The following is a 22,056-nucleotide window of genomic DNA, read 5'->3' on the forward strand; positions in this document are numbered from 1 at the left end:
TGCAGACACCGTCATTAGCAAGTGTTGCGACATTTAGCGGCAATGTCAAAATTCTCACCTTCAGCAAAAGTGGCTAAAGCTGGATTCACACGTGCGTTTTTTGAGCGCTTCCGCGTTCGCTCCACCGCGAGACGCGGGCCGCGGCGCGTTTCGAGCCACTTTTCTAGTACCACTCCGTGCTGCAACTTCGGAAGGCGAAAACGCGACCGCTTTTCGTCCGGCCAATTGGAGTGCTCGTGGAGGTGTTCGTTTGGCGCCAGCGGCGCCGTCTCACGAATAGCTGTTTGTTGCCAACGACGAGCTGGGGATTTACACAAACCACAGAATCAACGAAAGTAAACGCGAGTTTGAGTATTACCATGTGTCTCGCCTCTTCTGCAGCTCTTTTTCTGCATCTGTACTACTGATTTCAGAAGAACGAATTCACGATAACAAAACTAAATGTCTGTCGATCCGACGATTGATTATGCAAACAGAAATGATTTACAGTGTAAGCCTAAACGGAGAGCGCAAGAAGTGCAGGTACAATCTTGACATAGCAACAACAACGAAACGCGTTTGCACGCTGGCTGCAAACGCATGTGTGACCAGCCCCTAACAGCTGCCGCTGGAAATCGCGATACCTTTCGTGGTCGTCTGTAATTTTTTTTTTTTTTTATGTTCTATCGCCCACCTCCTTAACTCCTGACGGACTTCCTAGCAAATACGAACCTCTACACTCCTGGTTTCCTGGACCTGCGTTAGTCGTGACGTTGTCCGCCTTGCGAGGCCAACTACGGCAAACAGTTACACCACCACCAGCACCTCTACCACCTTAAGTGGCTCTACATGCCCGCTTTATTGCACGTGAGAATTGTCCGGATTGGTATTTGCGTTGAAGAGAGAAAAAAAAAACTTCTGCCCTGTTACTTCTGCCTGGAGTGTAAAGACCCGCAAAAAAGGCGCGATTTTCTGTAGTCTTTCTACTTTTTCTTGTCAGCTGTGCAGCAGCGTGTCGCAGGTTTATTCCGTCAATGTAAGTCCACAGCCTGTTTCTTTATTCATTCATCTAGATATATGCAAAATATGGGCACTCTTGGTTATCCGGTGTTTAACTGAAAAATTAATGCATCCGATGGTATCCACGGGGCAAGACGCGACAATTTAATGTAATTTAAATGTAATGCAATTTAAATTTAATGTAATGTAGAAACTGATCACTCAACTATTAGATGGCCTTATGCTTGTTCCTCAGAGATTCCTTTTTTGTATATTGCCTAGGATTTTCCAGCAAATTTTCCTGTGTCTTGGGATATTTCCAGCAAAGCAGAAGCGCACACAAAAGCGAGCGACCAGCGACACATCAGACTGGCGGTGCCTTGTTTGCAAAGGACGGTGGAGGGAAATAGCACCGGGTTCTGGGTGGTTTTATCGCACATCATGTAGGCGGTGGGCTCAAGGGGGGCTGTGTAGGTGCTTAAATTGGGAAAACTAATTTGTATAGTTCATTACCACTGCGTGTCTCATCTTGCCCCACGCGCTGTCTCGTCTTACCCCGAGGGTTGGGGCAAGATGAGGCAATCTGCATTTTTTAAATTTCTTGTTCTGTGTTTATCTTAGAACCGGTTACGTCCGTTCTGATTTACAGATCAGAAGCTCTAGACCTCTGAGAATGTGCCTATGAGTAGTTTTTTGAAAGACACGAAAAATAAGAATTCCATATTCAATTGCAAATTTGTCTCATCTTGCCCCACCTTACCCTAATAAAATGTACATGTTTTGTTAGTGTCGTCCGTGCCTGTTCAACACTACACTGAATTCGTCCAACGAGGCTCTTTTTACCATTGTGTCAGGGAGCTCTTTTTACCAGAGTGAAAATATGTGACAAATTTTCTTAACTACAGAACAAACTCAACACTGGAATTGTGATGTTTACGATAGAAATGTTTCAACATGTGGCCGCTGATTGAACAATTGAACATAAAAGCTGCTCTGCAGCGGTGGGTGTAGGTAAATTTGAACGGAAGACAGCAAAAATTGTATTCTAGCTGAATTGGGTAAATTTAAATTTGGTGAAAGGTAAAATTGTCAGCAGTGTTTGGATAGCGAAGGGTGCACAGTGTTGAACCAGACATTTATGAGGATATAGATCAAAGACCCTGCTTCACCTGGAGGACCGCCAACAGCACTTCGACTCCTTCCGTTCGTTAGCACTGGGTCCTCAGGACGTCATCACCAGACCGCGGATTTATATGCAGTAATTGTTTTTATGTTAATGTCCAGATCGCGGATTTGCATGCATTGCATATTTCGTTCCTAGATATGCAGGCCTCATCCACTAACACTAACATCCGAAATATGCACTGTAAAGCTCGCACTAGCGTGTTCATACAGCCCCACAACGTCCACAAGCACTTCATTTGAGCCCGTGCATATATCCAGGAACGAAATATGCAAAACATGCAAATCCGTGATCTGGTCATCACCTTTTGGAAATATAGCAGGAAAATACAAAGGAAGAGGCACATGTCCCGCCGGGCTTTTAACGGCACTAACATACACTCAAACGGCTTTTAACACCATGTGACCCGTTCAGACTTTACGTGTTTTTTTTGTGTGTGTGTTCGTTTTGCACTCCTGGGAGATGCAAGGCTGTGTAAACTTCGTGATCACTAAACTGTCAGTGACTTGTTGTTATGATCATCGCTATTTCTATGACGATATGGATAGGAGGGAACCAGTGACTGATCTCCAATCAAACCCCGAGCTTGTTATTTATCGGCAGTTTTGTCAAAAGCGCCCATTCAAGCAATAAATAAGTTCGAAAAGGCGCGGCCAGGAATCGCTGAGCGACGCCTTCCACTAGCCTTATCTTTTTTTGCTGCCGAAAAGTTGAATAAAGTTACAGGCGTTTATATCACAACATGCATTAACGCCATTTAAAAATGAAAGATGAAAGGAGTGTTTAGCCTCTCAAGCCCTTCTGTTGTAAACTTGTAAGCTTTGCGGGTCACTGCATTCCACCGACGTCCCAAGTCAACCAAAAGCTCATTTCATCCGAAGAAATGTTTGGAGGTTCCGGGCTCTCGGTTAGCCGGTTGTTTCGTGCCGGGGGAATCCTGCATCGCCCTTCTGTATCTATAGGTGGGGTTGGACCACGACCATCTCTATAATACACGACCATAACACACGCCCGTTCGCCTATGGGACTTCCGTCCGCGCCTCGAGGAGCGGAAGTGCCGTATTTACGCGCGGAGCGCCCGCCAGGGGCGCCACTTGCGGGACCCAGGAGAGCGCCTGTTGTAGCTCAGCTGTGTGCAATATGAGTGGTCCTTGTGGTTAATTCTTCGTGCGTACATGTTTGTGTATTGTCGCAGGTTCTCTGTTCATGTAGAGCTAAGAGTTCTGAAACTAAATATTCAGAAGTAGGCTGTGCTCTGAAGCGTAGATGGCATGTAAAACTGTGAAACTCGCGCACTATGTGCCGTACATCGTACACATAAACTTGGCAGCAGCACCTTGTGTGTTGGGCCAGTTATCATGCGTTTACGATCGTCAGACGCAAGCGCGTTCAGACTTTACGTTTCACGTGAGAGGCGTTCCGTGTTAACATACAGGGCAGTTACAGAGAATGGGTGGATGCGACCGTAAGAAACTGTTCCTGGCAAAGAGATGACTGACGCCTGTTACGACGTCCAACAGAATTTGTTGTATAAGCAAGCACTTCAGTTTGAAATCAGCAGTTGCTTGTTTTGTTTTCCTGCTTATTGGTCCCTTTTTATTTTACTTTTCCACTTTTTTTTTCTTCGTTTGCGGTTTGCCATTACAATGCTCTGCTAACCATTATTATGCTGTTCGGATAGAAGGCACTCTGAGAATTTTTCTTGATGGTGGCTTTTCTGCGACGCTACCTTTTGGTGCCTTTTTTGTGTTCGTTTTGCACTCCTGGGAGATGCAAGGCTGTGTAAACTTCGTGATCACTAAACGTAGGTACCGTAGCCACGGTGCCACGTCTGAGAATTTTGCGCTTTGCACCGGTGCTAAAGTCTTCGGCCTTGAAATGCCGAGAACACGCATGCAGGCGAACAACGATTTTAGATGGAGAGTTTTTCGCTGTTGTTGCAGACAATGGTCGCGGCTGATTACTTTGTTGTACGAAGCATCTTCATCAAATTTAATGCAAGCCTTTGCTGATCGGCACCAGTGAAGATGCTGTTCTCCTTTGCGAATCTGATTGTACGGCCGAACACAAGAATCCTAAGTGATGCAGTCAAAAACTTCTAATATTAAAATTACCGTGATAATCTAACAAATAAATGCTATTTTTCCTTGCTGACTTGTTATGATCATCGCTATTTCTGTAATTCCAGATGGGCGATTTCATTCAGATTCAGGCAGGGCCCTAACCTTTGGGTCTCCGATTTTTTCCGTCATTTTTTAGGGGATAGCCCCACCTGTGGCATGAACACTGGCGTTGGTCCCAGGTACCGAGACGACGTGGTAGGCGAGATATAAAATCAAGAGCGTCAGGGGTGAAAACAACGGCTGTGCTCCGAAGCGATTTCTGCCCACTTTGAAGCGATCTACTGCGGCGTCTGTAACGACCACAGCCTCCAGTCTTCCGCAACCTATTCACCATGTCACAGGCTCTGGGGCTGATTAATAATTATTGTCTCCGACGAGCCAAACCTTTTGTAAAAAATCCCAGAAAAGCCATCCCTACCGAATTTTACGCATTTTTTGTACCCGTATGTCTGCGTTCGTGATTTTAGCAAAACAATGAGCTACAAGTTAAACGAAAGCCTAATTTTCGCTCTGTTCAATGATGTGCAGCACAATTCTCTATCCTGTTTCGTTTCGATAAAATTTGCGCCGCAGTTGTCAGAGGTACGAAAATTTTATCAAAGTTCGCGAGGCACGTGCGTAAAAAGGCCATGATGGATTTGTAAACAAAAAATTCTGGATCACGACGAATGCCTTAGCTTTCTTTTGACATACAATTCATGGTTGCTAAAAGCTTCGTGACTGAGTTAGAGCGCTTACAAACTGCCATACTTCGCCACGCCCGACGGACCGGCGTACTTCGCCGTCACTTGCTGTTTTCAAGCATGTGCATTCACCACAAGTTTATAAATGCTGGTGCATGAGCCACAATACACGTACCAGCTCATAACGAATATATATTCGCTTCAGAAGCATTCCACTTTGCAGAAAAATGAAGGAAAACCGGTAAAGAGAGGAACAAGGAATGGCAATGAGATCAACAGGCGCTTAATTTCCCACATTTTATTCAAAGACAACCGTGCCTTAAAGATGCATTAAAGCGTGGTCGTCACTTCACGCATTGTTCTCCCAAGGGAAACATCCTCGTGTGCACTTCTTTGTACCAAACGTGACATGAACGAAGGCCGGGTACTGGCCGCACCGACGCCATTCGGTCTGCTTCGATTCCCTGAATGCTGCCACTTCATCTGAAGGCAGGTGCAAGATATGCGTTGCGTGCCCTCGTTCTCTCAGCACCGAAACGAAGTCCTGAGCCGACCGAATTACGTCCGTTGCTTGAGACCGCATGTTGCACACACTTGCTGCGTGTTTAAGCGAGCCCCCTACTCCATCACAGGCATTCTTCCCATGTCCACTCGCTGAAAATATCCAGAGTGTCATCAGAGTGTTACGGCGCATCTCGTGTAACTGATACTTGTTTTTGAAATGCGCCGCTGCACCGTCCGACACATAAACGACGTATGAGAACACCGGCAGTATGTCATCAAGGGTGTCCAATATTGTCTTCAACGCAAAAAGCGCGTGCGCTGTATCATGGCGCAGGTCATCGCTTACCGTTGCCAGGCTAACGGGGTAAGATTTTGCCGTTGCAACGCACGTGAAGAAAGATACTTGGCTTCTCTGCCAATAGTGGCTCTGGACTTCATAAGGCAAATTAATCGTGCAGTTCTCCGCAAAATCGAAGTGAAGGACAGTGTGTCGGAGCCTCGGGAAAGATTTCTCATTCCAAATGGCCTTGCTCTGAATGTTGCGAACGTGGTCGTGCTTTATGAAGAGTGCAACCCCCTTGCGGAGCTCCTTGACGAAAGCGCGACCGCTCATCGTCTTTCTTATATGGTCGCCGGACTCCCACAACACGAGAACAACTTCATCTTCTGCACTTATTTGTAAAGTCTTCACTGTTAACTTTTTAGCTCCGGCGCATGCTTGGCACTCCTGGAACAGGCATGCTTCACTTGGTGGGTCACATAAACACATTAGTTTAATGCTGTCTTTACACAGATCACGTGCAGAGATTGTGTTCACGGCAATAACGACAAGTTCGAAGTTGGCAGAGTACGTGCAAACACACTGAAACTGATGGGGTGAAAACAACGGCTCTCACTCGAACCCATTTCGGTCGAAGTGTGTAAACCTTCGTCAACCCTAGCTTTATATCCGTGTGGTCGTTTTTGAACATGTGGTACGTTTCTCTTATGGATCTCGTCATGAATCGCTTCACAACTGCTTGCTTTTCCCAGTCCTGCCGTATGTGAATGACATCTTTCTTATTCGGGCTCCCTTAAAGGTTGTGCTGCGTACATCCCAAGACAAAAAAAAAAAAAAAAAGAGAAAAATCAGACACTACGATCCCGCATACGAGCTCGTATTGACACGATTCGACTTGTTCGTTTCTTTCCCTCATTTCTTTATTTTTTATTGTTTGCAAAGTGGAATGCTTCTGAAGTGAATATATATTCGTTATGAACTGGTAGGTGTATTGTGGCTCGTGCACCAGCATTTATAAACTTGTGGTGAATGCACATGCTTGAAAACTGCAAGTGACAGCGAAGTACGCCGGTCCGTCGGGCGTGGCGAAGTATGGCAATTTGTGAGCGCTGTAACTCAGTCACCAAGCTTTTAGCAACCATGAATTGTATGTCGAAAGAAATCTAATGTATTCGTCGTGAACCAGAATTTTTTGTTTATAAATCCATCATGGCCTTTTTACGCACGCGCCTCGCGAACTTAGACAAAATTTTCGTACCTCTGACAGCTGCGGCGCAAATTTTATCGAAACGAAACAGTATAGAGAATTGTGCTGCACATCGTTGAACAGAGCGAAAACTAGGCTTTCGTTTAACTTGTAGCTCATTGTTTTGTCAAAATCACGAACGCAGACATATGGGTACAAAAAGTGCGTAGAATTCGGTAAGGATGGCTTTTCTAGGATTTTTTACAAAAGGTTTCGCTCGTCCGAGACAAGAATTATTAATCAGCCCCAGAGCCTGTGACATGGTGAATAGGTTGTGGAAGACTGGAGGCTGTGGTCGATACAGACGCCGCAGTAGATCGCTTCAAAGTGGGCAGAAATCGCTTCGGAGCACAGCCGTTGTTTTCACCCCTGACGCTCTTGATTTTATATCTCGCCTACCACGTCGTCTCGGTACCTGGGACCAACGCCAGTGTTCATGCCACAGGTGGGGCTATCCCCTAAAAAATGACGGAAAAAAATCGGAGACCCAAAGGTTAGGGCCCTGCCTGAATTTGAATGAAATCGCCCAGATGACATCTTCATCACAGTATTTATGGTACTAATTACGGCATTTAAATACTGTATATTTTATATTTAAATACTCCTATCGAAAAGTATTTATGAAGAGTATTTAAACACTCCTTTCAACAAAGTATTTCGTATTGATATTTAAATACCCAAAAAAGGCATTTATGTCCACCCCTGGTCGGAGGCCACGGTTCATTATTCGTTTTTTCAGAGGGAGATGCGTAAAAGGTACTCAGCTATATTAGACAAAACTATTTATGGTACACACTGCCATCCATAAAGTGCACCCTATATGAAATGAAACAATCGCAATTCGCAATGAAGTTACTTGTGTGTTGTGTCAACTCGCCGCGATATATTTCGAGCCACTTCTCCCGTAAGACAGCATTTGAGTGGAACTCGTGGAATGAAATACTTGTGTTCGACACTGCTTTCTTCGGCTTGCAAAGCGGGACGGTGCAGTACACCATCACGTCTGCACCATGCACAAACCATCACAAACCATGCAGTGGAGACAAACACTGTCCACCGCGTGAAAAATAGCAAAAACCAAACGCGAATGACGGCAGCAACGGTATCCGCATAGCATGCGTCGTCTGCCAAGGGTCCCGTATTCAGCGCCACAAACGCGCGGCGGCCGCTTGGCGAAACTGCATCAGTGGCGCTGGGGCTAGGTGCGAGTGTTAGGTCGTGTATTAGGTCGTGTATTATAGAGATGGTCGTGGGTTGGACTCAAGTAACTAATGGCGAATTCCGGTGGTCATTTCGTGGCAACCCGGCCTAGCGCTCGGAAATTGCTAGGTTGGCGCCTGCGGTTAAAAACGGTTACCATTGCTATTTCTCCATTTATGACAAAAAAAAAAAGTTACTTGTACGCCAGAAATTATAGAGTTTTGTTTCGGAAAATGCAATTTCTCTATTCGGGTTCAATAAAATTACTCGTCGCAGGTGGCAAAATTTCCTGGCAAATTTCGTATAGCTCCTTGCCTGGTTTTGTCACGTGAGGGAAGCACGCTGCATGTTTACAAAAAGGGAATCAAAAAGAGGTGTCAGCTCACCGGAATAAATCCTCCATGCATGTTTTTTTTTTTTTCCTATCTGTTTTGCAAAATGATGGTTTGACGAGGCGCTTTCTCATAGGCTTGAACTACAGATAATTAAACTATCGAGTCGTTGGAGCCTCTTAAGTGCTTCGAATGTTTTTTTTTTTTTTTTTTCGAAAGCGTAATGCGCATGCCTGAAGCATATTTCTGCTACCCCATTTGCTTTCCACGAGAACAAATCTGAAAAGAATGATTTGAAGTAAAAGGCAACACCAAAACATTTCAAGTCCCACTGCCAGGCGGGAGATCTCGGAGCGGGGAAAGGCGAAGTGTCCACACCGTCGTTCGCCGTACTCTCAAGATATACCGACGAGAGTGCGACAAGCGAGACTTCCGCACGCGCTAAGAGGCAATCGTTTATTTTCATCGGCCATGGACGCTAATGTTCGACAAGCAAGTAGGTGGTTAGCACGTGGCTACGTAGCGAAAAATAAACAACGCCAGTCGGAAGCGGACCCTCGTCTTCTTAGCTTCGATTGGTCTGGCATTCCACGCCGTGACTGGGAGGTGACCCGGGTTCGAATCCGCGCGCCGGCTATGCTGCATGGGTGTTTTCCCTTGGTTTTCCTCAGACCATCATGTTCCTTTCTGTCATGTTCCTCAGACGATTTAAGACACGTAGCAACGACGGTAATTTCTAACATTTTCTTTTTGCTGCTTTACAGGTGCATTCGTGTTGTGATAACGATTTTGACGTTTGCCGGTATACGTTCAACTGCGTACAAATCAAAGGATGGTGAGTAACCTCAATTTCAAAATAACGCTCACATACTGTATTTGTGACAAATGATACTGCATGCAAAGACCGTCCAGGGCGCGCATCATACACCGTTTTCCAGCCAGCCTCACACCCAGCGATTTTGCAGCCAGCACCATAGGTGGGCATTTTCTTAACAATTCATTCAACATCACATCATGATCGGATTTCCGCACAGTTCATCACATCACATCATAACCCACCATTCAACTTCAGAGGCCATCACATCACAACCCCTCATTCAACTTCAACTTCAACTTCAGAACCCATCACATCACAACCCCTCATTTATCACATCATTTAGCCATCACACTGATTTAGCCTTCAGATCCCATCACGTTTTTGAAGTTGAATTCCGATTATGGGTTCTGAGGTCGGCGATGGATTTGAAGTCTATAATGGGTTTTGAAGTTGAAGTCCAGCGAGGGCTTATGTTGTGTCCGCCGCATAGCTGGGCGAACTCACTAATGAGGGTCCTCATGAGCGCCCATCACCCTTTACCACTTTGGCGCCGGGGGCCCACACGTTGTTATAGTGCAGTTTAAAGGGGTGATGAGCTGTGCTTTTGGGTTTTATATTTCATTCACTACGATCGCAGCGAAGCATGATTAATGATTAAATCCGTTATGTCACTTTTAAAAGACTTACAACGAGGTAAGTAGCACACATTAAAGGACACCCGCACTCCGTTTCCGTGACTATGTGTGACTATTGCGGGTACCGCGAACCAGCTAAAATTTGCTGCCAGCCATTTACCCGGTGGCCCACATGTTGGTATCGTGCATTTTAAAGGGGTGATGTGCTGTGCTTTTGGGGTTTTACGTTTCATTCACTACGATCGCAGCGAAGCGTGACAAATCCGTTAGTTGTCACTTTTAAAGGACTTACAACGTGGCGAGTAGCAAACTTTAAAGGGCACCCATACTTGGTTTCCGTGACTTTGTTATTGCTATTCTGGATGCTGTAAACCATATAAAATTTGCTGCCTGTCATTTACCACTTTCGTAATGGTGGCCCACATGTTTGTATCGTGCAGTTTCAAGGGGTGTACCGTGCTTTAGGGTTTTATATTTCATTCACTTATATAAGCTACTAAAGGATCAATCCCTCCTATCGCTGGTTCCAAAGCCATAATGATAACAAATAACGCTCTAAAATTCACTGGGATTGTAGCACGGGTGGCTACAAAATTCTTAAAAAGCAGCAACGGCCCTTTAAAATGGATCAATGCCCTCGTATAGCTGGCGCCAGTCATAAAAAAACAAAAGACGTTTTAAACTTCACAGAGACGGCACCAGGGGTGACCGGAAATATTCTCAAAAAGCAGCACCAGATCCCTTTAATACGGATGCCCTTGTATCGCTGGTGCCAATGGTAATAAAAAAGTTTTAAACTTCACAGGGATTGCAGCCTGGAAATTTCTCAAACGCAGCACCCGACTCCTTTAATCCCTCGTGTCGCTGGTGCCAAAGTCATAATGATAACAAAAAACGTTTTAAACTTCACAGGTATTGCAGCAGTGGTTGCCGCAAAATTCGCAAAAAGTAGCACAATTACCTCACCTCCAAAACCCAACGCATTGACTTCAACTTCAAAGCCCATCACATCACATCATAGCCCTTCATTCAACCTCACATCATTCTCCATGATGTGATGGTGAATGAGGTCGGTGAAGGCCATCATGAATGAATTCGCCGACCTATGGCCAACACAAGCCAGAGAGGAGGAAAGCGATACGAGGGAGCAAGCACACGACCCGTGTGCTTTCCTTCTGTCTGTCTTGTGCGGTAAACAGTTTTCGACGTGCTCCCCGGCTAGACGGCGCTGCGCTTTCAATTGTGAGTTTTAATGCATCGTACGCTATCGCCTTTGCGTACCTACGCGGGCGTGTGTTCAAGTATCTGTATCTCTCCATCTACGACGTATAGAAAATTATTTCTTCTTTCCGCAGTGCCCTGATGCACAACGCGTGCACGATTTAATGAATCGCATATTCTAAGGTGCCGCAACCACTTTTGCTCTCGCAGCCGCATAGAAAAATAAATAATTTAGATGCATGCATTAAACCGGCTTAGAAAATACGTATTCAAAAGCTTGCCTGGCATCCATTCGAACCAAGCTCCACTGCTTTTTTATTAGGAACCCAACACTCCATCCCGGTGTGTGTCAAATCTCTAACCTCCTCTTTTTCTTTTTTTGCTCGTAATGTTTACTATTCATGCATTCAGAAATTAATTTAAGCGTCAGAAATCACTTAATGTTCACAAACATAAGTGATGAGCCTCTCACTGGTGGTGACATACGTGGCCACTTTGGCAGGGTTTTACACGCGGGAGGATCGCCAGAACGGCGTCCTAGTTTTACAGTTCCGTCGGCTCGGTTCTGTTCGAAGTGATCTGGCGAAAAAGTGGTCTATTGTGATGGATTAGGATAGGACGAGTCATCTATAACTCTAGAACGACCGACAAGGATCAACGAATGCACTTAGTAAGCAAGCATCAACGTATCTATAAACAGGTGCTGTCCGTCAGCGTGAAATGGAAATTTTGTGCGGCTATTTTTGCGTAGGTATTCTCTACGTCGCGCTTCATTGTGCTTCTCCTATGGGATCTTTTTGCTTCAGCGGTTTCTGCATCCGTGTGCACAGCAGCATGACTTTGAAATTCGCTTGAAACCCAGGAAGACTGACAAGTGCCCGCAGTATAAAGTGCTGCGTTGCCGCAAACATAACATGATGGATGAAGTACCACGTGACAGCTGCTGTCCAATTGGAAGACCAGCAAAGCTCACCTCATACCAGACATGTACAAGATACTCAAATATGTATTTAAGATAAGATAATAAATACTAACGTTAGAATGTAATTAAGATAGAGTATAAATACATGAAAATTTAAGTAATTAAGATAGAGTAATACTTCAAAAACTATTTGAAATACAATTAAGATACTATTTATCCTTGAACGCAAAAAGTCACCGGTCACTGGTCAATGCGGCAAGTCGCCGCTATGTCACATGAATCACCTAAACCCCGCGCACTACGCTAGCCGCCGCTGTGTGATAGGGGTCATCTAAACACAAGTCCCAAAAAGATGACAAAGAGATACCGCATAACTCCACTAAGTATATGTGACCCAGAACAAAGCAAGCTTCTAGCAGGTCCCTGCCCGGCGAGGTCAGAATTCGGCGTCACCGCATCAGGGCACACATAATAGAGGCTAGAACCCTCACTGGCCAAGGATTAGTACACGCGGGGCAACATCTTTAAATGGGGACTTCCAACAAGGGTCAAGTCCGAGGGACTCAGGAAATTTCCACTGAACAAGCAAGATAATGGAAAGACGAGGCACAGAAAGTTTGAGAGGGAGATTCAAAATATGTAATTAGAGTATTCAGTAGAAAATACCATAAAATGTATTTTAAATAGAGTACAAATACATAAAACAATAAGTATTGAGTAGAGTACCAAAATACCGCAAATTGTAGTTAAAATACAGTATTTTAAATACAATACTCCAAATGCATACGTGTCTGCCTCATACGGTGTTACTACTTCGAAATATTCTTCGAGTTTATGCTCTGCAAGCTAGATACACGCCACGTGGTGTTAACAGATCGAATTTGCTGCGATTCTTGATTTTCTGGCCTGGCTTACACTATTACTAACGTCCGCCGAACTGATCTTCGCCAAAGCTAATTGAAAGTACACGGTGCTTAATTAACTAGCTGCGTTAATTAGGCGCTGGCCTTCGTAACGAGCGCGGAAACGTCACAGAGACAGCGAAAAAGAGTCACCCAAAATGGATTTGAACGGAAGCGTTTCCCTCCTAACTGCAAAGACAATCAGGGAGTGAGAATTGATGTATTTTGCCAGTCAGAAACCGAGGCCGTAAACTTGGCTTTGTGACGTTGCTTATTCTGAAAGAAATGGTCGTCGGGGATCTGTGTAGCCTATAACGTTATACGCCCAATAGGTGGCGAATCTTCGCGGCAGATAGGAGTTACGTTTGGTGAAGTTTGGTGCCATTTGAACTACATGTCGTTGTTAGCAAATGGCACACTGGATGGGAGATGCATGGATTGCTTCCATGGCGGCCTTTTTCGGCTTGACACTCACTCCGTGCGCGTGACATTCGAGCTGCTGCCCTCTGGGTGGTGCCGATCTGCAGTGTTTACAGGCACATGGTGATGTAACGCAGCAAAAGAACGCGAACTAAAGAAAAAAAAAACACGCACACAATTTAATTTCAATTACATACACGCGCTTTCTGTTACTTCAAAATACTTAGTTCGTGCTGAAGGTTGTAGGCAGCGCCGCATAGAAATGAGGTATACAGAGTACTAGGCAAAGTACTTTAAAAGGACACTAAAGTGCAAAAATTTCGCCTCGCGGAATGAAAGATGCTGTTACCTTGACCGTGCACTCACACGAGCGATGTTCCCCAGAATACTCCAGCGGAAGATGCGAAAAACGTCATAGCTTTCTGCTGTCGCGTCAGCGCGAGCGCTCAACGTCTTGTCTTCTCGTGCAGTGCTAACCGTGGGGAATATCCTTCGACACAGCCACAAGATATTCTGTAGCAGGCGGCAGGAAAAGACGCTGACAGTGCCGTCTGCTAAGTGCGCAATAGGCCACTCCCGATATTCCGGCGCCGTGCGAGTGCTCAACATAAGACGCGGCGGAACTTCCGCCCCGTGAGCAGTTTTTTGCTCTTTCGTCTAATAGAACATTCCGCAGGTATGTCGCTCGAGTGAATACACGGCGACTGCAGTACAAAAGGAACGGAATTCACTCCGTCGCGTCGTTCGTGATTTATGCGCGAAAGACACCGCCAATTTAAGCTTTCCCTCTCCTTCTCAAGAAGGGCGGCAATGTCCTCTCATTGGTCTCCTCAAACGATTTGCCCAATCACCGCGGAAGATAGTTTGAGGAGACCAATCTAAGGCCGCTCCGCATTCCCGCGTTTCCTGGGAAGGAAAGGGAAAGCTTAAATTGGGAGGTTTCGTTCGCGCATAATTCACGAACGACACAACGAATGAATCCCGTTCCTTTTGTATTCCTGTGAAGGTAGCAACGCCATCTTTCATTCCGCGATGAGAATTTTTGTTCACGTTTGTGACCTTAAAGGAGCTATGAACTCTACCAAGTTGGTATCGCTATCACTATCGCTCGACGTCTCAGAGCTGGATAACAAAGTAACAAAGAGTGAGAAAGGAATTGTAGGTTCTTCGTTGGCATTTTTAGCAACTGCCCGCTATGAAGGTTTCATGGCAAGCACTTGCTAAAGATTGGTTACTCATGAGTATGAGAGGAAACAGGTGGAATAATATGCATTTAAGCGCGCACGAGCAATCAACTGTGCTAGTGCAGAGTATTATTTTTCGAGTTATTCGCGTTCCCAGTGCATAACACTCTAGGGTGCTAATCCCTGAACCCTGGGTATAATATTGCCACCATAATGATAAGCAGGCGAGCGAGATGTGACTTTTATTGCCGCGCCGCCGCCGGTCATTTTCTGTACGCCGAGGACGCCGCCGTTTCCAAACCGGCGCGCCGAGGCCCTCTACGCACCTGTTTTCGGACGCGAAAACGCGCATTGCAGCCCCCTCGCGAAGTCGATTTTTTTTTTTTTATGCCGATGACGGTAGGTTGTGGTTTTGTGCTGTTTTTTAATTGTGTTTGTTCGCGCCGCTGACGCTGCCGGGTGGTAAAATGGTCATGACGCCGCCGCCGGTCAAAGTTCCATCAGCGCACACGTCTATTACTCTGTTATCGCTGACTTCTCGAGAATGTCCCGGGGCGGGGGGGGGGGGTCCGTTGGCTGTAGCCTGGTGCCCAGGAGCCCGCTCGGGGTTGGTTGTGTTTCTGCCGTCGTCAAGCTGGCTAGTTGTTTGCTGCCCCGTTACGACCGGCGGCTTCATCCTGTATACGGTCCCTACGTGAGTTCTGTACGTGACAACTGGTGGTGGTGCGGGGCAGGCTCCTTTAGCCTACCCTCGACAACCCGCGAGAACAGCCCCTGCTAAAACGACGCTACCGAGGCCACCCCCGAGTCGTCGTCTGCAGGGACTTCTGCCGGAATTCGGACTGCTGCCCGGCCGTGTACCCACGAAGAGCGGCGTGACAAACACTATGGCCAGCGAGGTGCCGCAACTACCGATTGTGCTGCAGCAGTCCCGAGAACCGCCATCGTTTCGCGGCTCCTCTTACAAAGATGCCGAAGAATGGCTCGACCGCTTCGAGCGTGTCGCCGGCTTCAACAGGTGGGACGATGGGAACAAATTACGACATGTCTTTTTGTACCTTGAAGAGTTAGCGAGATCGTGGTTTGAAAACCACGAGAGAGTTTTGATAACTTGGACTGCCTTCAAGACCCAGTTTCTGAGTGTGTTTACTACTATGGTACGAAGGGAGCGAGCTCAACTTTTGTTGCAAACACGTGTACGATTACCTAACGAAACCGTTGTGGTGTTTGTGGAAGAAATGAAGTGCCTTGTTCGTCGCGCCGGCCATGCAATGCCGGACGACAAGAAGCTGCGCTACCTGATGAGAGGGGTAAAGCTTTTTTCCTGGCTAATTCGTAACCCACCCACCACCATCGACAGTTTCGTGAAGTTTCTCTGAAGCTACGACGATGGAAAAGACGCTAGACGTACACAACAAGCAGTACGGCCGTTCGGCAGAGATTGGGTCGCCGACTTCAGGTCCCGCAAGTGCATTCGCCGGCCAGCATCTTCGGGACGCTATTCGAGCCGTGGTGTGCAAAGAGTTGCAAAAACTTATGCCGACTACACAACCCCGTGTTCCTTGGGCTGACAGTATCAGGGAAGAAAACCAGCCTGCATTGAACGCAACGCACCCAACTGTGCCAACAGCTGAACTTCAGAGGATGGCCTCTGTGGCCGTAGCCCGAGGGTCAACGACTTTGCCGCGCTCCTTCGGACCAGCCTCTCCGCCGCGTCGTCAACGTCAACATCCCCTTTTCAAAGTGCTGGCACGACGTCGCAGGTCCCAAGAAAGTCCGACGTATGGTGCACTCCAGATCGCCGTCCACTGTGTTAGCACTGTGGCGAAGCCGGTCACTATATATAGTCATTGCCACAACCGGTGCCTTGGTCTTCGAGGCTTCGATGTCAACGCACCACGGTCAGGTGAATTACCACAAGATATTGATGCCTATCTGAGTGGGAAGCAGGAATGCTTCGGCGTTCCTGCCGTTCCCCGTCCCCTCGCTGATATGCTTCGCCAGATCGCCACCCGTATAATCGAACCCTGCGAGGCAGGTCGCCAAGTCCACGTGCGGGAAACTAAAAGCAGCGGCCCCTGAAGGCAAGGGCACTGCAAACCGATTTATCCAAAATCCTCCAGCCTTTCGACGACGTAGTCCTGACCCAGCAACTCTGTGTACCGGCAACTGTTCGGCGAAAACCGCGGACCTTCAGTAACGTAACAGCACTCATCGACACAGGCGCCGACTATTCAGTCATGAGTGAACGATTTGCGACAAATTTAAAAGAAGTAGTGAATGCCTGGGACGGTACCCGAAATACGCACCCTAGGAGGGCAGTTCATCACACCGGCGGGGACATGCACAGCACGGCTGACGGTACAGGGACAAACCTATGCAGCAGTGTTCGTCGTGCTGAGTCGGTGTTCGTGAGACGTAATTCTAGGAATTGACTTCTTGACGGAAAACGGTGTAGTAATTGACTTACAAAGTGGATCTGTCACGTTTTCAACGGAAAATACTAGCATTGCGAACGACGGAGAAGTGCGGACATGGCCCATTCTTCCATTTTCTGTGAGGATTATCGATGACCACGTCACCCTGCCACCACGATCTTGTCTGATGGTTAGTGTTGCGTCGGACGCATCAATGGACTGCGAGGACGTCGTGGAAAACGAACCAACGCTTGCTCCTCGATCGATGCCTAGCCGTGAAGGGGCCTCTTCTGTGTGGACGATGGACGGACTAGTGTTCTGCTTTCAGACCTCGGATCCGAATACCAGCACCTAAACAAAGGGACGACAGTCGTCACTGTGCAAAAAATTTCAGGAGTAACCCATGCACTTGCACTCGGTGAAGCTACCCAAAAGTGACGTCGTCAACCGTCGCACAGGACTTCCAGTTCAAAATAAACCCCGAGTTACCACAAAGCAAGAAAGAAGAGCTGGAAGGTCTCCTACAGCACTATAAGAGTTGCTTTTCGTCGACTAAGATCGCCAGACTCCGCTCATAAAACATAGCATTGTAACGTACCCAGCAAGAGGCCCACTCGACGATTGCCGTACCGTGTATCCTCGGTAGAGCGCGAAGCCATCTGCCGGCAGGTTAAGGAAATGCTCGACGACGACTCCAAAAGTCATTGGGCATCACCTGTGGTTCTCGTAAAGAAGGACGGCACCTTAAGATTTTGTATCGACTACCGTCAGCTAAACAAAGTCACAAAAAAAGATGTCTGTCCTTTACCCAGAATTGATTACACTCTTGACCGCCTCAAGAACGCGAAGTACTTTTCATCAGTGGATTTGAAAATGGGTTACTGGTTTAGCAAATTGCTAATAAAGGAGAGATGCGACTCGTGAATATTGTCGGAGAAAAAGGAACGATTTAATCATCGAGTGAGTCACGAGGAGAATGAGCTGATGACAGTCGTGATGGAGACGCCACTGGCAAATCGACGTAACGAAAGAGATCGTGAAAAGACAGCATTCATCACTCCAGACTGTCTCTACGCATTTAAAGTTATGTCTTTTGGCCTCTGCTCAGCACCGGCAACATATGAAAGAGTTATGGACACCGTTCTAGCAGGTCTCCAAGTGGCAGACGTGTCTCGTTTACCTGAACGACGTCGTAGTGTTTGCTTCCAATTTTAAGCAGCACATCGAAAGATTGCAAGCAGTACTCGAGGCCATTAAGACTTCGGGGCTTACCTTAAAACCAGAAAAATACCGCGTTGCGTACGAAGAACTAAAGTTCTTAGGACATGTGGTGAACAGTGAAGGCGTTCAACCCGATCCAGAGAAAATAGCCGCCGTCGCCTACTTCCCCCAGCCCAGCGATAAGAAAGCAGTACGAAGGTTTCTAGGACTGTGCGCGTACTATAGACGTTTTGTCAAAAATTTCTCGCAGATTGCCGAACCTCTGGCACGCGAAGGACAGGAAGGACAGCGTGTCATTCACCTGGACGGCAAAGCAAGACACAACGTTCAGAGAGCTCCAGAAATGCCTCCAGTCCACCCCTGTGCTCGCCCACTTGGAAGAAAATGGTGAAATTCAAATCCACACACATGCAAGCAGTATAGGCCTAGGTGCTGTACTCGTCCAAAAGCAAAATGGTCAAGACAGGAGGATTGCTTATGCCGGTCGCGGACCGCCCGGGGCAGAAGCGAATTACTCGACGACGGAAAGAGAGTGCCTCGCAATCTTGTGGGCCACGTCCAAGTGGTAGTCCCTTACTTATTTGGTAGGCGGTTCAAGTGATATCAGACCACCACGCTCTTTGTTGGCTAGCCAACTTGAGGGACCCCTCAGGCCGTCTGGCACGACGGAGCTTACGCCTGCAAGAATTTGACATCACTGTAGCATATAAGACGGACCGGAAACATTCCGACGCGGACTGCCTCTCGCGTGCGCCTGTGGATCCACCGACGTCAAACGACGAAGACTATAGCGCTTTGCTGTTTACAGTCAGCAGAGCTAACTTTGCGGAAGAGCAACATGCGGATTCGGAACTTAGTGCTCTGGTCGACTTCCTGGAAGGGAAAAACAATACAGTACCGCAGTCTTTCAAGCGAAACCTGCCTACATTCTGCTTGCACGGGAAAATTCTGGTTAAGAACTTCAATTCGACTAATACACAGTACTTACTCGTCGTCCGCTCCCATCTATGAAAAGAAATCATCGAGGCCTGCCACGATGAGCCGACGTCTGCACACCTGGGACAAGCACGCACCCTAGGAAGAGTTAGAGGAAGGTACTACTGGCCAGGAGTTGCGGCAGATGTGACACGTAATGTCCGAACATGTCGTGAGTGTCAACGCCGAAGGACCCCACCAGTGACACCTGCAGGTATGCTGAAGCCGATTGATATACCGCCGAAACCCTTCCACCAGATCAGAATGGATATGCTGGGACCGTTTCCAACGTCGAGCGCTGCCAAGAAATTGATTATAGTCTCCACAGACTACCTAACGCGTTATGCAGAGACAACTGCCGTCGCTAAAGGGACTGCAGAGGAGGTTGTAAAATTCTTTGTTCACCTGATTATGTTGCGGCATGGTGCACCGGAAATTGTCATCACAGATAGGGGAATTGCTTTCACTGCTGAGCTTACGCAAGCAATATTGCACTATACAGCTACAAAACTCATCGTAGAACGACGGCCTATCATCCACAAACGAGCGGGCCCACAGAACGCCTCAACAAAACCTTGCTTGGCGGACATGTTATTTATGCATACGTGGACGTCGAACATAAAACATGGGACGCCGTCCTGCCGTACGCCACATTTCGTATAATACCGCAGTCCAAGAAACAACGGGATTTACTCCCTTCACGCTAGTCTTTGGGACTACGCCATGCTCCCGAATGTCGAAGACGACGATCTGAACCCGGACGTCGCTGTATTCCTTCAACACGCTCAAGAAGCTAGACGCTACAATCTCAGACGCCGAGACGTACATTACCAACCTGGAGACCGGGTGTGGGCGTGGACGCCCATCAGACGCCGATGCCTAAGCGAAAAGTTACTGCGCAGTTACTTCGGGCCATACTAGGTCACCCGCTGCAGTGAGCTCAACTACGAAGTCGTCCCCGATGGAGTGCAGTCGTCACAGTGACGACGCAACCGCCGTGAAGTCGTCCACGTCGTGCGACTCAAGCCGTTTCATGGTCGTGAAGTGCAAGAGTGATATAGGATTTTTGTATACTTTTGTTAATTGCATGCATTGGGTCGATGCTTCTCTGATGGAGGATTAATGCCACCAGTAATGATAAGCAGGCGCGCGAGATGCGATGTTTATTGGGTGTCATGTTGTTACTCTGTTAATTGTCGTTGACTTATCGAGAATGTTCGGGGAGGTTTCCATTGGCTGTATCCTGGTGCCCAGGCGCTCGGTCGGGGTTGGTTGTGTTTCTGCCGTCGTCAAGAAGAGGAGTTGTTGATGCCCCGTTACGACCGGCGCATTCATCCTGTACGGTCCCTGCGTGAGTTCTGTACGTGACAATATGAACCGAGACGACCTGCTTTAAACGAGAGAAGAGATGAGCCAACACATGGAGATTGTACATTTCCCAGCACTTCACGCTGCCTTGTAACACGTCGCAGACTTTCTAGAAGAAACCCATAAAAGAACGGGAAGTGCAATGCAATGCAAAACTTCCTCTCTTTTGTGTCTTTGTCGTTTGCAACAAAGTTCTCTGTGTTAGCGTAAGAGTACCATGAATGCAAAACGTAAAAATGCGAAACGAAAGCATGCGTGCATTCTAGTCTCTCCCGTTTGCGTCCACCATATGTTCATTAAAGAACAATGATGCATTACGAAATCGTACGGTCATTGCACAGAAAACCGAAAGGAACACTGTATCAGCAATAAAATCGGGTCTTGTTAACACATAAGCGATTCAAATAAATTACCGTGCTCCTTATCGCAGTGCATAGCGCGTGTGCGTATTTTCGTGCCAACGACTTTGAACTGTTGAAGAATATAAAATCAGTAGTTGGTTGTGTCTTATCAACATTTGAAGCCTGTCCACACTGAATTTACATATTTGTCCTTTATTTCTTTTTTTTTTTTTTTTTGCATTACCAGTTCGGTACCTGATGGAAAAGTACAGAACAAAAGTTGTTAAAATACGGAACAAAGTACACACTTGAAATGTATTAAACGTAATGGTATTACGCTAACGGATCACGCAGAACACGCTCTTGTGGCCCATGATGCGTCCGGTCCGGTCTTCAGCCGGTCTTCAGCGAGATCATAAGAATACACGGAGAGAAATTTGATTTCATCCCAGTCGTTTTATTGAGCCCATGTTCCATACCGGCGTTTGAAGATATATTTGACTGCAAAAATGCCGTCAGCTTGCGGCGTCTAACAATTTCGTGCCTTATAAGCAAAGCACGTAGCGTATAAAGGATTCTAACGTTTTATAGTACAAACACCCTTTGTATTTTATTATACTTTGTTCTACCAATTGACCACAGCAATAAAATGTTGCACAACACTAGGACAAAAGGCAAACTGACTGTTCCGCAGATTTTTTTCTTACTTGCGTGGTGTCGGCAAGTGCATGGCAAAATCTGGCCACGATATCTCATTGTACGCGCTCGTTTCAGGATTAGAAAGAAGTGTGTGGGGGGGGGGGGGATTGACCGCCTCCAGTTCTGCAATATCACATTTGCCGGAAAACCTGAAATTAAGGATTTTGAGTCTCATTTCGTCCGCTTGTGTTTGTCCTTTGTTCATAACTCCCCACCGCTCAAGGAAATGTTGCCAACAACTAGCCTACACCAGCTTGCTTGCATTGTGTTTCTTTCTTCTGCAATTGATTAACTAATTTTAGTTCATTAGTCACCTAGTAGTTACGTACATTCTTAGTAGTCTTAATAGCAGTTACGTATACCGCTTGGCCGTATAACCCACCTGCAAAAACGGCGTTTGTGCTT

At 46.8% G+C, this 22,056-nt stretch overlaps 1 protein-coding gene across 3 annotated transcripts in view; it reads left to right on the plus strand.

Moving 5' to 3' along the window:
- The window catches only part of LOC135378106 (protein phosphatase 1 regulatory subunit 16A-like), a 241,484-nt gene that overhangs the window by 159,046 nt on the left and 60,382 nt on the right, over window positions 1-22,056 (plus strand). For all 3 annotated transcript variants that reach the window (XM_064610986.1, XM_064610987.1, XM_064610988.1), the window contains one exon: window positions 9,294-9,364. The gene's annotated coding sequence lies outside the window, so the exon portion shown is untranslated. The remainder of the gene's footprint in view (window positions 1-9,293; window positions 9,365-22,056) is intronic.

The sequence above is a fragment of the Ornithodoros turicata genome, chromosome 1 (assembly GCF_037126465.1).
Source record: "Ornithodoros turicata isolate Travis chromosome 1, ASM3712646v1, whole genome shotgun sequence".
Taxonomy (NCBI): domain Eukaryota; kingdom Metazoa; phylum Arthropoda; class Arachnida; order Ixodida; family Argasidae; genus Ornithodoros; species Ornithodoros turicata.